This window comes from Fukomys damarensis, unplaced genomic scaffold, assembly GCF_012274545.1.
Source record: "Fukomys damarensis isolate Sample0158 unplaced genomic scaffold, DMR_v1.0_HiC HiC_scaffold_8, whole genome shotgun sequence".
NCBI classification, from domain to species: Eukaryota; Metazoa; Chordata; class Mammalia; order Rodentia; family Bathyergidae; genus Fukomys; species Fukomys damarensis.
Window position 1 is genome coordinate 30,642,512 of NW_022900920.1, and position 12,060 is coordinate 30,654,571.

Below are 12,060 nucleotides of genomic sequence, written 5' to 3' on the forward strand. Positions count from 1 at the left end.
GGGGGGGGGGGGGGGCTCAGCAGCGTTCCAAAGGGGAGGGGCCGCCACCTGGTTGGTGTCCTCAGAGAAATATGCAAATAATAGGGCAGGACTCCTGAAGGGCGGGGAAGGGTCCCCAGGGGTTTGCAGAAGTTACAGGTGTGGAAGAGAAGGGCTTTGTCTGGACTTCAGGCAGAGTTGAAGTAATTAAATTACTTCATAAAATGTGCACGACCCCTCTCTGGCTTTGCTTTTTTCTTTTCATATCCATCGCTTTTCTCACAGCTTCATCCTCGGTCCCGTGGACATTCAGGCTACTATGCTTGGATTTGTATTATTGAAAACTGTATATAGCATGTTTATCAGAGTATTTAAAAAGTAGATAATGGTATTTGACTTTAGAGATCGCATTATGTTCTACTTTTTTCATACCAACCATTCTTTTTAGGGTCTGTCTTTGTAATCCTAGTTCATTGTTTTTCATTACTACATAGCATTTCAAATGAAAAATCCACCACATTTCATTTCCATTAACCAAGCATTAGCTAAAAGGCTCCTTCCGGTTCTCCATGTGCAGATTCCTCTAAAATATATGCCCAGGCAGGGTCGCAAACCTTTACAGTCACAGTGCAGCAATGGGGGAAAGACAGCAAGGAACGTCCACAGTGAATCCGAACACAATATGTTAGTATCTAATCCATACCGTGTCACAGAAAGCACTGTGGGAACTCAGAGATCCCAACACAGGCACTGGGGGAACTACAAGGGGATGGAAAGGCGTGTGCTGTGTTCAACTCAAAGTAATGGAGTACAGTTGGACACCAACATGCATAAGAGAACAGATGAAGGGTTGGATACTGCAATTTATGCTGTGAAAGAAACAAAACGCTTCCTTTTCAATTTTTCAATCACCACCCTACTCCCCTGTGCTGCTTCAATAAAGAAAGCACTAGGTGGCATCACACCACCACAAGTCCTCACCTTGCAGCGCCTCCGGGAGAAGCACGCAAGACCGTGTCAGGCCCTAGTTCAGACAACTGAGAATGCTTCCACTAATTTCCCTTCTCATTATACCTACTTGATTTATTTCTTGAACACCTTCTATATGCCAAGCCCTACACTGCAGACTGTGAAGAGAGAACACGAAAAGAGCGGAAGCAGGATCTCTCCAAGTGAGGATAAGAAAAAGCAAAGTGTGCATGCTGCCTATCCCTCACAAAAAGTTCTTAAAACAAAGGAAGATGTGTAAGCACTGAAATCAGGATCTCAGGGGCCAGGGATTTAGCTCAGTGGTTCCAGCGCCTGCCTCACAAGCACAAGGGCCTGAGTTCAATCCCCGGTACAAAAAATTTCATTCTTTCTTTTTTTCTTTTTTTTTTTTTTTTTGAGACAGGGTCTCACTATGTAGTTGAGACTGACCTAGAACTCACTATGTAGCCCAGGCTGGTCTCGAACTCACAGCGATCCTCCTGCCTAAGCCTCCGGAGTGTGGGGAGTGCTGGGATTACTGGTGTATGCAGCCACGCCCAGTAGGTTTTTTTTTTTGTACCAGGGATTGAACGCAGTCTGATTGGTGGTTTTAAAGAAAAGTTCAGACAAACAAAGGAACACGGGGAATATGTGTACAGAGTAAAAAGACAAAGAGAAGGAACCAACGAATCTGCAAGCCAAGGAAAGAGGTCTTAGGAGAAATCAAACTTGCTGACACATTGATCTCGGACTTCTTGTGTACTTCCAGTACACAAGGAAATACATTTCTGGTGTTTAAGCACCCAATCTGTGGTCCTTTGTTATAACAGCAGCCCTAGAAAACCAGTGTAACTGGCTGACACTGGGCTTAGCAAAAAACTTATTGAGTGAATGATTACGGAATGAATTCTAAAATAAAGAAGTAAGCACTGGAATATTAGGGAAAAATAACTAGTAGACATGGCTCTTGAACTTGATTTTTAATATTATGTGTTAGAGACACAGAAGGAAATGAAATCTAAAGTATGGGAAAGAGCACTGGGCAGATACCAAAGCAAGACTGTAAAAATTCTGCTATTTGGAATCAAGCGACACTAATGTTGATAAAGAGGCAAGACGAATGGTAGAGAGCCTTGAAAAAACAGTGGAGAAGTGGTACAAACTCAAGGACAGTCAAGGGAGCACCCATTTGTTTTCCCAGATGACTCAAATACATAATCATGAGCTGTGATACACTACAAATCTCCTTGTTTAAACTGGATACTGCAGCCCTGATCAGTGCCCTTCTGAGACTTCCAAGCTGTAAGAACAGGAATATGTAGCAGGCACCCATCTCTTCAACAGTACCCAGTGAGAACACAAAGCAAACCTCCAGCAAAGCAGAACACCGTGTGCAGCCCTACATGCAAATTCCCAGCCTGCAGCACAAAGCGACCGTGCCCCAAGAGAATGCACACTTGTAATGCATCACAGAGACCCTTATAGCTATCTGCCAAGAACTCCTCCAAGTCTAGTAACCCCCAAGAGTTGGGTGCCTCCCTAACTCCGAAGCTCTAAGATCCCTACTTATCTCTTTGGGACCAAGGTATGAGTTAAGTGTGGAAACCCAGCCACTTGAGGCCAACTGTAGCATCTTTTCCTGGGAACCTTTAAGGAGGACCAAGAGTTGCAGGTCAGTCGTTGCCAGAGCCTAAATCTGAGCATGTGAATCCCAGGAGAGTTGGAGAAAGGCAACTGCTTAGAGGGACAAGGAACACAATGAGTGGGGAGGGGAGGTCACAGACCACAAAAAGGTGGGAGAGCTGAGGCAGGGGCCTTCTTGGTTGCTGATGCCTCTTCAGATCTGGTACCGGGTCCTGGGAAGAGTCGCTTTGTCTGTTCTCTCGGGTTCCTCTAGTTAGGTGGTCTTCCCCTAATAAAAATCTCCTCATTTCTTTAAGCCAGATGAAGTGAATTTTCATTGTGTATTAAGCCCCTGACCAACAGGGGTCCTAACCAACAGGGGTCCTCTCTGCATAGTCATTCTTCCAGCAATAGCTGGATTTACTATCCATGAAATCTAAAAACTACCTTTGGGGCCCAAATGACATGGTAAAAACCACTCCAGTCACCATGTCTAACGTTTCTCCTCGGGCTGTTGGCAAGATTAAAAGGCTATGTGTTACAGAAAATTGTTATCGTTTATCAGCCGACCCTGTGGTCACCTTCAATGACAGCAGAGTCCCAGCTGGCTAGTGCTTTCCACCGCTGCATGGAGCATATTTTATCCCTTTAATCTTCACCTTTCCAGCTCGCTGCAGACCTAACTTAACAGAACATTTGTTGAGCATTTGACACCAGCTCCCAAAGGGTCTCCAGACAAACTCCCCTCTTGATACCTGAGGAGGCAGCGAAGCTCAGGCAGATTTATTAGGAAAACGGGAAGGTCAGACACAGAACAGCCAGGGAGCAGCCGCTGCAGGCCATCATTTCTACCTGAACTGTGAAGTTTCATAACCATCTCATTGTCTTACCTGACTGAAATTTTATTGGGTTATCTGCAGCTGCCCTTCTCCTATGGGAATCCTTTCGGACACGGCTGGTTAGGCTGGCTTGTTTGGTTCGTGATCCTTGATCCACAGGCCCAAGGCTGCAGTCTGATGTACCACTAGGGCCAGCAAGGACTTGCGGAGACCCCACCAGCTGACCAGGCTGCTTAAAAGGACTGAGTGGCTTCACGATGTCTAGTCTATTCCCACTGTAGAGTCACAGGAAAGACACACTGTTTGAAATCAGAGTACACATAAGTTTGATGCTGGGAGAATGCTCTGATTTCTAGGATCTCCTGAAAGCACTGTATTTTCTGACCCCTCCAGATTTTGCATGTGCTGGTGCCTGTGTCTTCTTTATGTCCAGCCACCCTTTCAAGGGTCAGCTCAGTGTCTCCTCCCTTTCCCTGGGCTGCTAGGAAACCTGAACACCCCTCTATCAATTCACTGGATTATACTTGTGGGTTTGCTTCTAAGTCTCCCCACCAGCCTGGGAGGACCAACTTCTCCTCACTGTACCTATGCTGCTAACACATATATATAGGAGACAATCAAGATAGAAAGTCTGATGAACAAATGGGAAAATGCAATTAGCTCATACATCCAGGCACAACAATTATTCTTGGGAGTAATTAGTGACTAAAAGAAATTATTTTCTCACCCCTGAGACATAATACCACAATTCTAAAGACAAAAGAGAAAACTGGCTTACAGTTTGCAGAGGTTTCAGTCCATTGTCGGCTGGCTACAAGGCAGGGCAGCACGATGGAGGGGCATCGCAGAAGAGGCTTGCTCATGGCGTGGTGAACAGGAAGCAGAGATGATCAAGGGAGGAGGGTGGAAGATAAACCCCTCCAGGCCACATCCCCTGTGCCCCACCTCCTTCTAGCATTAACTTTTTTAAAATTAATTTTATTGGTACATTTTATATACACATAATGACATTCATCACAGGGAATTTGTACCTGTACAGGACATATCTTGCTTTTTTCCCCCTTTCCCCTCTCCTCCCTTCAACCTCTCTTCCCCTCCTTATTTGAAAAAGCTTTGTTTCCATTTTTCCTTCTATTCTTTTCTTTTCTTTGCCTTTCCTTCCTTCCCCCCGCCCAAGCCCCTTCCAATTTCAACATTTTCTTCCTTTTTCACAATAACAATTATACATTTTGGTCCTTATTTACTGTTTCAGTTTCTCACACCAAAGCAATATTTAAACTTGTGTCCAATTTATTTCACTTAAGAGTATGGGCTCAAGGAACATCTACTTACCTAGAAATTATCTCAAGTTTATCCTTCTTTATGGCAGAGTAGTACTTCATTGTATTTTTAAAAACACATCTTCTTTATCCATTCATCAGTTAATGGGCATTTGGGCTGTTTCCAAGATGTAGCTATTACAAAATGTGCTATAAACATGAGTGTGCATATATAACTGTGGTATGATGCTTTTAATTCTTTTGGGATGACACCAAGTAGGGAAATAGCTGGGTCAAGTGGACCCTCTGGTTGTAGTTTTTTGAGGAATCTCCACACTGAGTTCCACAGTGGTTGTACCAGACTACACTCTTAACAACAGTGGAGAAGGGTTCATTTTTCCCCCACAGCCCTTCCAGCATTAATTAGTTGATTTCTTGATAGCAACCATTCTTTCTGGAGTGAGATAGAATCTGTTATTTTAATTTGCATTTCTCAAATGACCAGTGATGTTGAACATTTTTTCATATATTTATTTGTTGTTTTTACTTCATTATTTGCTGTGTCTATTCATTTCAGATGCCAATCTTTTTATTGAGTCTTTAAATTTGGGGGATTGATTTTCTGAATTCTTTAAGTATTCTAGATATTAGTTGCTTGTCTGAGGAACACCTGACAAAAATATTTTTTCCTAATCTGTGCATTATTTCTTCACTCCATTGGTGGTTTCTCTTGCTGAGAAAAAGATTTTGAATAAGATAAGATACAAGTTGTTGATTCTTTATGATATTTCCTGTGCAACTGGGGTTTTGTTCATAAAGTATTTGCTTTCACCTAAGACTTCAAGAATGCTACCTATTCTCTTCTGGCAGATTTAGTGTTTCTGTTTTAATGTTCTGATCTTCGATCCACTTTAATTTTAGTTTAGTGAATAGTGAGAGATGTGGGTCTCATTTCAATCTTTCGAAAGTGGAAAGCCAGTTTTTCCAGCACCATTTATTAAAAAGGCTATCCTTCTTCCAGTGAACATGTTTGTCCTTTGTCAAAAATAAAGAAGCTGAGTGTGTTAGGAGTTGTTTCTGCATCTTCTAATCTGTTCATTGATCCTCGGGTCTTGGTGGGGATTTTTGGTTTTTTGGTTTTGGTTTTTTGGCCAGTATTATGCTGTTTTTGTCATAGTAGTTTTTTAGTATAATTTCAAGCTAGTGATTGTGATGCCCCCCGCCTTGCCTTTGTTGCCCAAACAATGTCCACACTCATTAACACAAGAACAATCAATAAAAAGAGGAGGGGAAAACAAGAAAAAAAGAAAAAGAAAGTTCATTTCCGGGCATGTCTCTGCTATCACTGGTAGACAACAGAGGCAGACAGAGCCTAGATCTGTGTTGACTGATCACAGCAAGCTTGCAGTAGAATTACAGCACGATGGTGGATAATCCCAGAAAGCCTGTGCCTTCAGTTCCACTGAAGTTCACACTGACCCTGGTTTCTGGCTGTGAGGCTGGGACTCAAGGTGTTCAGCCCACAACACTCTGGGTACTGCCTTGAGGCTTGAACTCCACTCCCTGACTTTGGGTGTCCCCTATGACTGCACCTCATCCTGACACTGGAAGCATTAGATGGAGCCAACCCACAGATATTCAGAGGTCAGAGTTCAGTCGGCCCCTTTCTAAAACATCAACCAGCCAGCTGTCCTCTCCTGGGAACATCTGAATCGGAATAACTCACCGGCCACTGCAGTCCACAGCAGGCAGCACTCCTTTCACTGTGCACTTCTCTGTGGAGCCTTTGGGGTTGCCGGTAGTCATGGTTTGAGCCACCCTTCCCACACAAGCCAGAGCTCAAGGAGAAAGCTCCACTTGCCATTTCCCTCTTCTACACTGAGATCTCTCTCTTCACTCTTCCCCTGGGCTCCAATTTTCACTTCAGATCCTTGCGGGGTCCTGGGGACCCACTTCCTCCTCCTTCTTTTCCTCATGTTGCTGTACTCCAGCATCTGGACTCCCAATCTTGGAGAGGATGTTTTCCTTCTGCTCATCACACCACCATCTTCCCAAATGTCCTCCCAGCTGTAAGCTTAGCAGTAGACTGATCCATGAGGATCATGACCCATAATCCAATCTCCTTCCACAAGCCCCACCTACGAGTGCCTGAGGCTTTTAGGGGGCATCTAGATATAAATCATAACATTCTGGCTCTGGCCTCCAAAAGAAGAAAGTGCTTTTTTAATAGGTAAAACGTACTTAATCCATCTCTAAGAGTTGCCAAAGTCCTAACAATCTTAGGATTGTTTAAAAGTCAACTGAGATTAAGGCAAACTCAAACGAAAAGAAAGTTTTTTAACATTTCCAATATCCAAAGGCACAGGGTAAACATTTCCATTCCTAAAGGGTTAAATAGAAGAATAAGAAGGAACAGGACCAAAACAAGACCCAAATCTGGGAAGACAAATGTTAAATCCCATAGCTCCATGTGTATCAAAATTGTGGTGAGATATGAACTCCAAAGGCTTTGGCAGCCTCACCCTTGTAGCACGGCCAACGGTTGTAGCCCTCATGGCTTCTTTCTTGGGCCAGCTCTGCTCACTCCTTGTGGGTTTCCTCAGACAATCCACATTCCCGTCTTCTCCAAGCTTCTGGGGTCTCCACTGCCCTTCTGACCACACTCTCATGGCTTCACACACTGCCCTCTCAGGGGCACTCTGCCTGCCCTCCCAGGCCTTCTTCTGAAATCTGAGTGGAAGCCTTCCCGACCCCACAACTCTTGCATTCTGTATGAATCCAAAAGCAGCACCACGTGGATGACACCAAGGTCTGCCGCCAGCTGGAGCAGTTGGAGTAGTTGGGCTTCTTTTATCATGGCTGTAGGGCCAAGTGCCTGGATGCCTGAGTGCTGCTATGAACTGAATCCCAATGAACAAACTCCTTAGGGTACTGCCATTCTGGTGCCTGGTGCCCTTGGGTTCTCTTCTCAAAGCAAAATCTTTCAGTTTTGCAATTTTTAGCTTTAGAAAGGTGGGGTCCTTGATTCCTATGATGCCCTCAGCCAATCTTTTCTGTTGTTCTGTTCCAACATGGCTTCTTTTCAATGCTAATCTTTTAGCAACCGGGCTTTCTACAGCTCCATCTTTGCAGGCCTCAACTTTACCAGAGCTTCCTTTCTGGCCAAACTGAAGACTTTTTAAATCATTCATCTGGGCCATTTGCTCTTGATTCACAATGTACAGCTGGCTAAAAGCCCCCAGCTGTACCCAAGTAAAAGACTGAATGTTTGGCTGCCTCAAAATTTCCTCTGCCAGATTAGTAAGCCCACCACATTTAATGTCAGTCTCTTGCAGTCCCTAGACATGAGCAAAATGAAGACAAATTTTCTGTCAGAGCCTAGCACACATGGCCCAGAGTCCAATTGCCAATGGAGTCCGTCCCAACTGAAACTTCTTAAACCTGGTCTTTTCCAGCTGCACTGCAGTCAATATTCTGGCCTTCTGAGCACTAGGCAGAAACTCCCATTAAGCTCAGCTCACAGTCTTCTGAGCCAGCCTTCCAGAAGGTATCTCCAAACCCTTCCAAACTCTTCCTGCAAGCATCTAAACTACATGGCCAGGCAGCATCACAGCAACAACCCCACTGCTGATACCAAAATTTCTCATAGTTACTTTCTTGTCACTAAGACACAATACCCAACATCCACATTTCTAAAGAGAAAATGCTTATTTTGGCTCACAGTGTGTGGAGATTTCAATCTATAGTCAGCTGGCTCCAAGGCAGGATGGCATGCCAGAGGGTCAAGGCAGAGAAAAAAACAGCTCATGGCATGGGATGGGAAGTAAAAGCAATCAAGGGAGGAAGGTGGGAGAGGGATCCTTCCAAGCCATGTTCCCAGAGATCTACTTCCTCCAACTAAGCTTCACCTCCCACATCATATTTAGGTGTAAACTCATCAGTGGACTAACCATGAACAAGCCTCACGCCCCCATCATCTAATCAGAGCCTAAAAGACCCACATATGATTACACGAGGCTTTGGGTAGACATTTAGATATAAACCTTAACAAGCTATTAGAGCATAAATATTTAAATTTTCAGGTTTTGTTTGTTTGCTTTTGGTTTTGTTCTTTTTTGGGGTACTAAATATTGAACTCAGAGGCTTCATCTGGGGTACTGAGCTGAGCCACATATGTATCCCTTTTGAAAAACATTTCATTTTGAAACAGGGTCTCCCTAAGTTGCTAAGTTGCTCAGAATGGTTTTTAACTTGTGATTCTCTTACCTCAGCCGCCCAGAATGCTGGTTGTGTAACATCAGGGCTGACTGAATATTTAAGATTCTTAAGGTAAACAAAATAATGTTCAAGTACACACAAGGTCCAAAATAGAAGTATTAAAGATTACACTGGCTGCACATACAGTAAGGCCTTGATAAAAGCTGATGAATGACTGGTCACACAATCTCAATAACAGCAACTCAATTCTGCCGCTACTGTGTAAAAGCAACTGTAGACAACACATAAACAAACAGGTGTGCTGTGAGCCAGTAAAAGGTAATTTACAGAAACAGGTGGTGTCTGGGGTAGGTCTGCTGCCCATAGTTTGCCAGTTCTTGATTTAGCACAATCCCTGGCATACAGTAGGTGCTGAATTACTGGCTGAGTGAATGAATGGGTGAATGAATAAAGGAATAAGGGAGACCTAAAGTTACAGCACAGGGACTTGTTTTAAAGCCCCGTGAACCATCTACAGGGACAATAATGAATGCCTAGTGACCAGAAAAGCAAGCTGGGCAGAAACTATCTGTCAGCTCTTTCCATTTCCAAGTGCTATGTGCAGGTGGAAAATTAACACACATAATCCAGGAATAGCTTCATACTAGAAAAATCAGCTAGAAGGGTAGAGAAGCACTTTTTTCCAAGTATGGACCCTAATTCATAGGTAAGTTATGGCCTGCATTGTCAAGAGATGGAAAGATAAGCAGGGAAGAGGGCCAAGGCTGTGGCTCAGCAGTACAGGTCCTGCCTAGCACGCATGGAGCCCCGGGTTCCACCCCAGCACCAACCCCCCATAAAAACAGGAGTGGGGTGACACAACAGAGCATGTCAAATGCAGTAAAGCTAAGGATTGTTTTAAAGAAACCTGCCTTTCCATTATAATTGCATATTTACATGTGGAGTATCTTGCATTGTGAGGAAAAGATTTTTTTTTTTAATTTGAAAGATGCACTATCTATTGTAATGTCATTCTTGGGGTAATTCAGCGAAGTTGTACATTTGAAGGAAAAAGATATAGTATAGTGTATCTTTGAACAAAAAGACATAGTGTAGTAGTTCAGGGTAAGATGCTGGAGCCAAAGTGTCTGGTTGAAATCCTGGTTCTCCCACTCATTAGCTGTGGGACCTTGGACAAGTTATTTAACCTCTCTGGGCCTCAGTTTTTCCACCTGATAAATACAAATCTAATGATACCTACTACCTGAGTTTATTAAGAGAATCAATTGAGTTATATGAAGTTGGGTAAGGATGCACCTACCTGTAATTCCAGATACTTGGGAGGCTGAGACCAGTCTAGGCAATATAGCAAGACTCCGCATCAAAATAAAATTTTAAAATGAACAAATAAATGAGTTATGTGTAGAATGTTTAGAGTAATACCTAGGACACAGTGTAAGCATTAGATTGGTGCCAGCCAGCAGTAAACTTGAGTATGTGGCCTAATCTCTCTGGGCCTCGCCTTCATCAGTAAGAAATTTCTACAGGACCTGCAGGCCTGAGCATTCTTAAGAGAGCTGCATTGCTAGCACTGACCTTGAGGAAAGAAAGAGCCAAGTGCACAAATCATCCGTCTTGTTCAACTGTCAGGTCCAAAGGCTTGGCAAAGCAGCCTGTGCCACTGAAACATCCTGTAAACTAACTTGCTATTATCTCCCGAAATTCTGGGCCAAGTTGAACTCGGGGTGGTGAGATCAGCCAAATTGAAGAAATGCCCTTTCCCATCCATCAGCCCCCTGATGGTGAGCAGTGGCTTCCTGGTCCTCCCACGTGTGTTTTATTCCATATTCTGGGATAAGCACAGCTAGGTCAACAGGAAATCTCGCCCCATGTACTGAGTATTTTTAAATTTCCAATGTCCCCAACTGTGAAATGCGACATGAAGCTGCCCTGCAGTTGGCCCAGTGTTTGTCACATGTCACCTTTCACTGTGGAATTTGAAACTTTGTCTAGCAACTATGCTCATGAAAAAAATTCTACTTCCCCTCTCTCTCTTACACACACGCGCGTGCGCCAACAGAAAGCACTAGCAAAGTTGTAGCTGGCTGTTCCCCAAAAAAGACATAAAAATGACCAATAATAATATTCTCACTCACTCATAAGTAAAGAAATACAAACCAAGACCTTGAGATACCTTTTCTCCACCTCTAGCAGATGCAAACTAATTAGTTAGAAAATGTCCAGAGAGGAAACAATCTCATACTGTATTGGCAAAGGGTTTAACTGGTGAAAATTCTTTGCCCCACAATCTTGCAATGTCTGCAAGACAGTAACTACGCAAAATCTTTCAGCACCCCTGAAACCATCAAGGGCTTGAACCAAAACAGACACCTCTATGCACGCTGCTGTTTGAGAAGAATAAACCACTATTTGTCTAAACTGTTTTCTTTTTTGTGGTACTAGTCTTTGAACCCAAGTTCTTTGCACCAAGCTATATCCCCAGTCCTCTTTTATTTTTACTTTTTATTTTGAGACAAGGCCTCACTAAGTTGCCTAGGCTGGGCTAAAACCTTTGCTCTTCCTGCCCAGTGCCCCAGTGCTGGGATTACATGTCTTCCTCTGTTTTAAAAAAGAGTTACAGTGTTTTTTTACTAATATATTCCTTAATAAAAAATATTTTCAATGATTAAAGTTCTTAAAATGTAGGTATGTTTTATTTTTACAAATTAAATTTCTACCTTTTCAAATATACCTGTTCTTTTTTTCATTGTATGATTTTATCTCTGTATTTTACCATTACTGTTTTATAGTCTTTTTTGAAAGTATTCTATTACCTCAAATACTTAAGGAATTTATTCTTTTATTTATGCATCTACATTTTCACCCTATATTATAAGCTCAGTCTTGGATGGGAGTCTGCTAAGATCCGAATAAATGAGTTGTACCTTTGTCTCCTGCAGAGCCAAGGACATTTACAACTTAGAGCCAGCATTCCTATTCTTTCTGGACCTCAGGATTCCCCCTGCACAGAGAGTGCACACTGGGCCCTCACTTCTCTGCATGGCTTAGGCAGGCAGAGGTTTTGATTTCTAGGGCAGACATTCCTTAATTAGTCCAAAGTCCCAGACAAACCACAAGCTTCCTTGGTGACCCTGTGCCAATGGGAGGAGGGTTTTTTTCCCATCCTCCTGTTA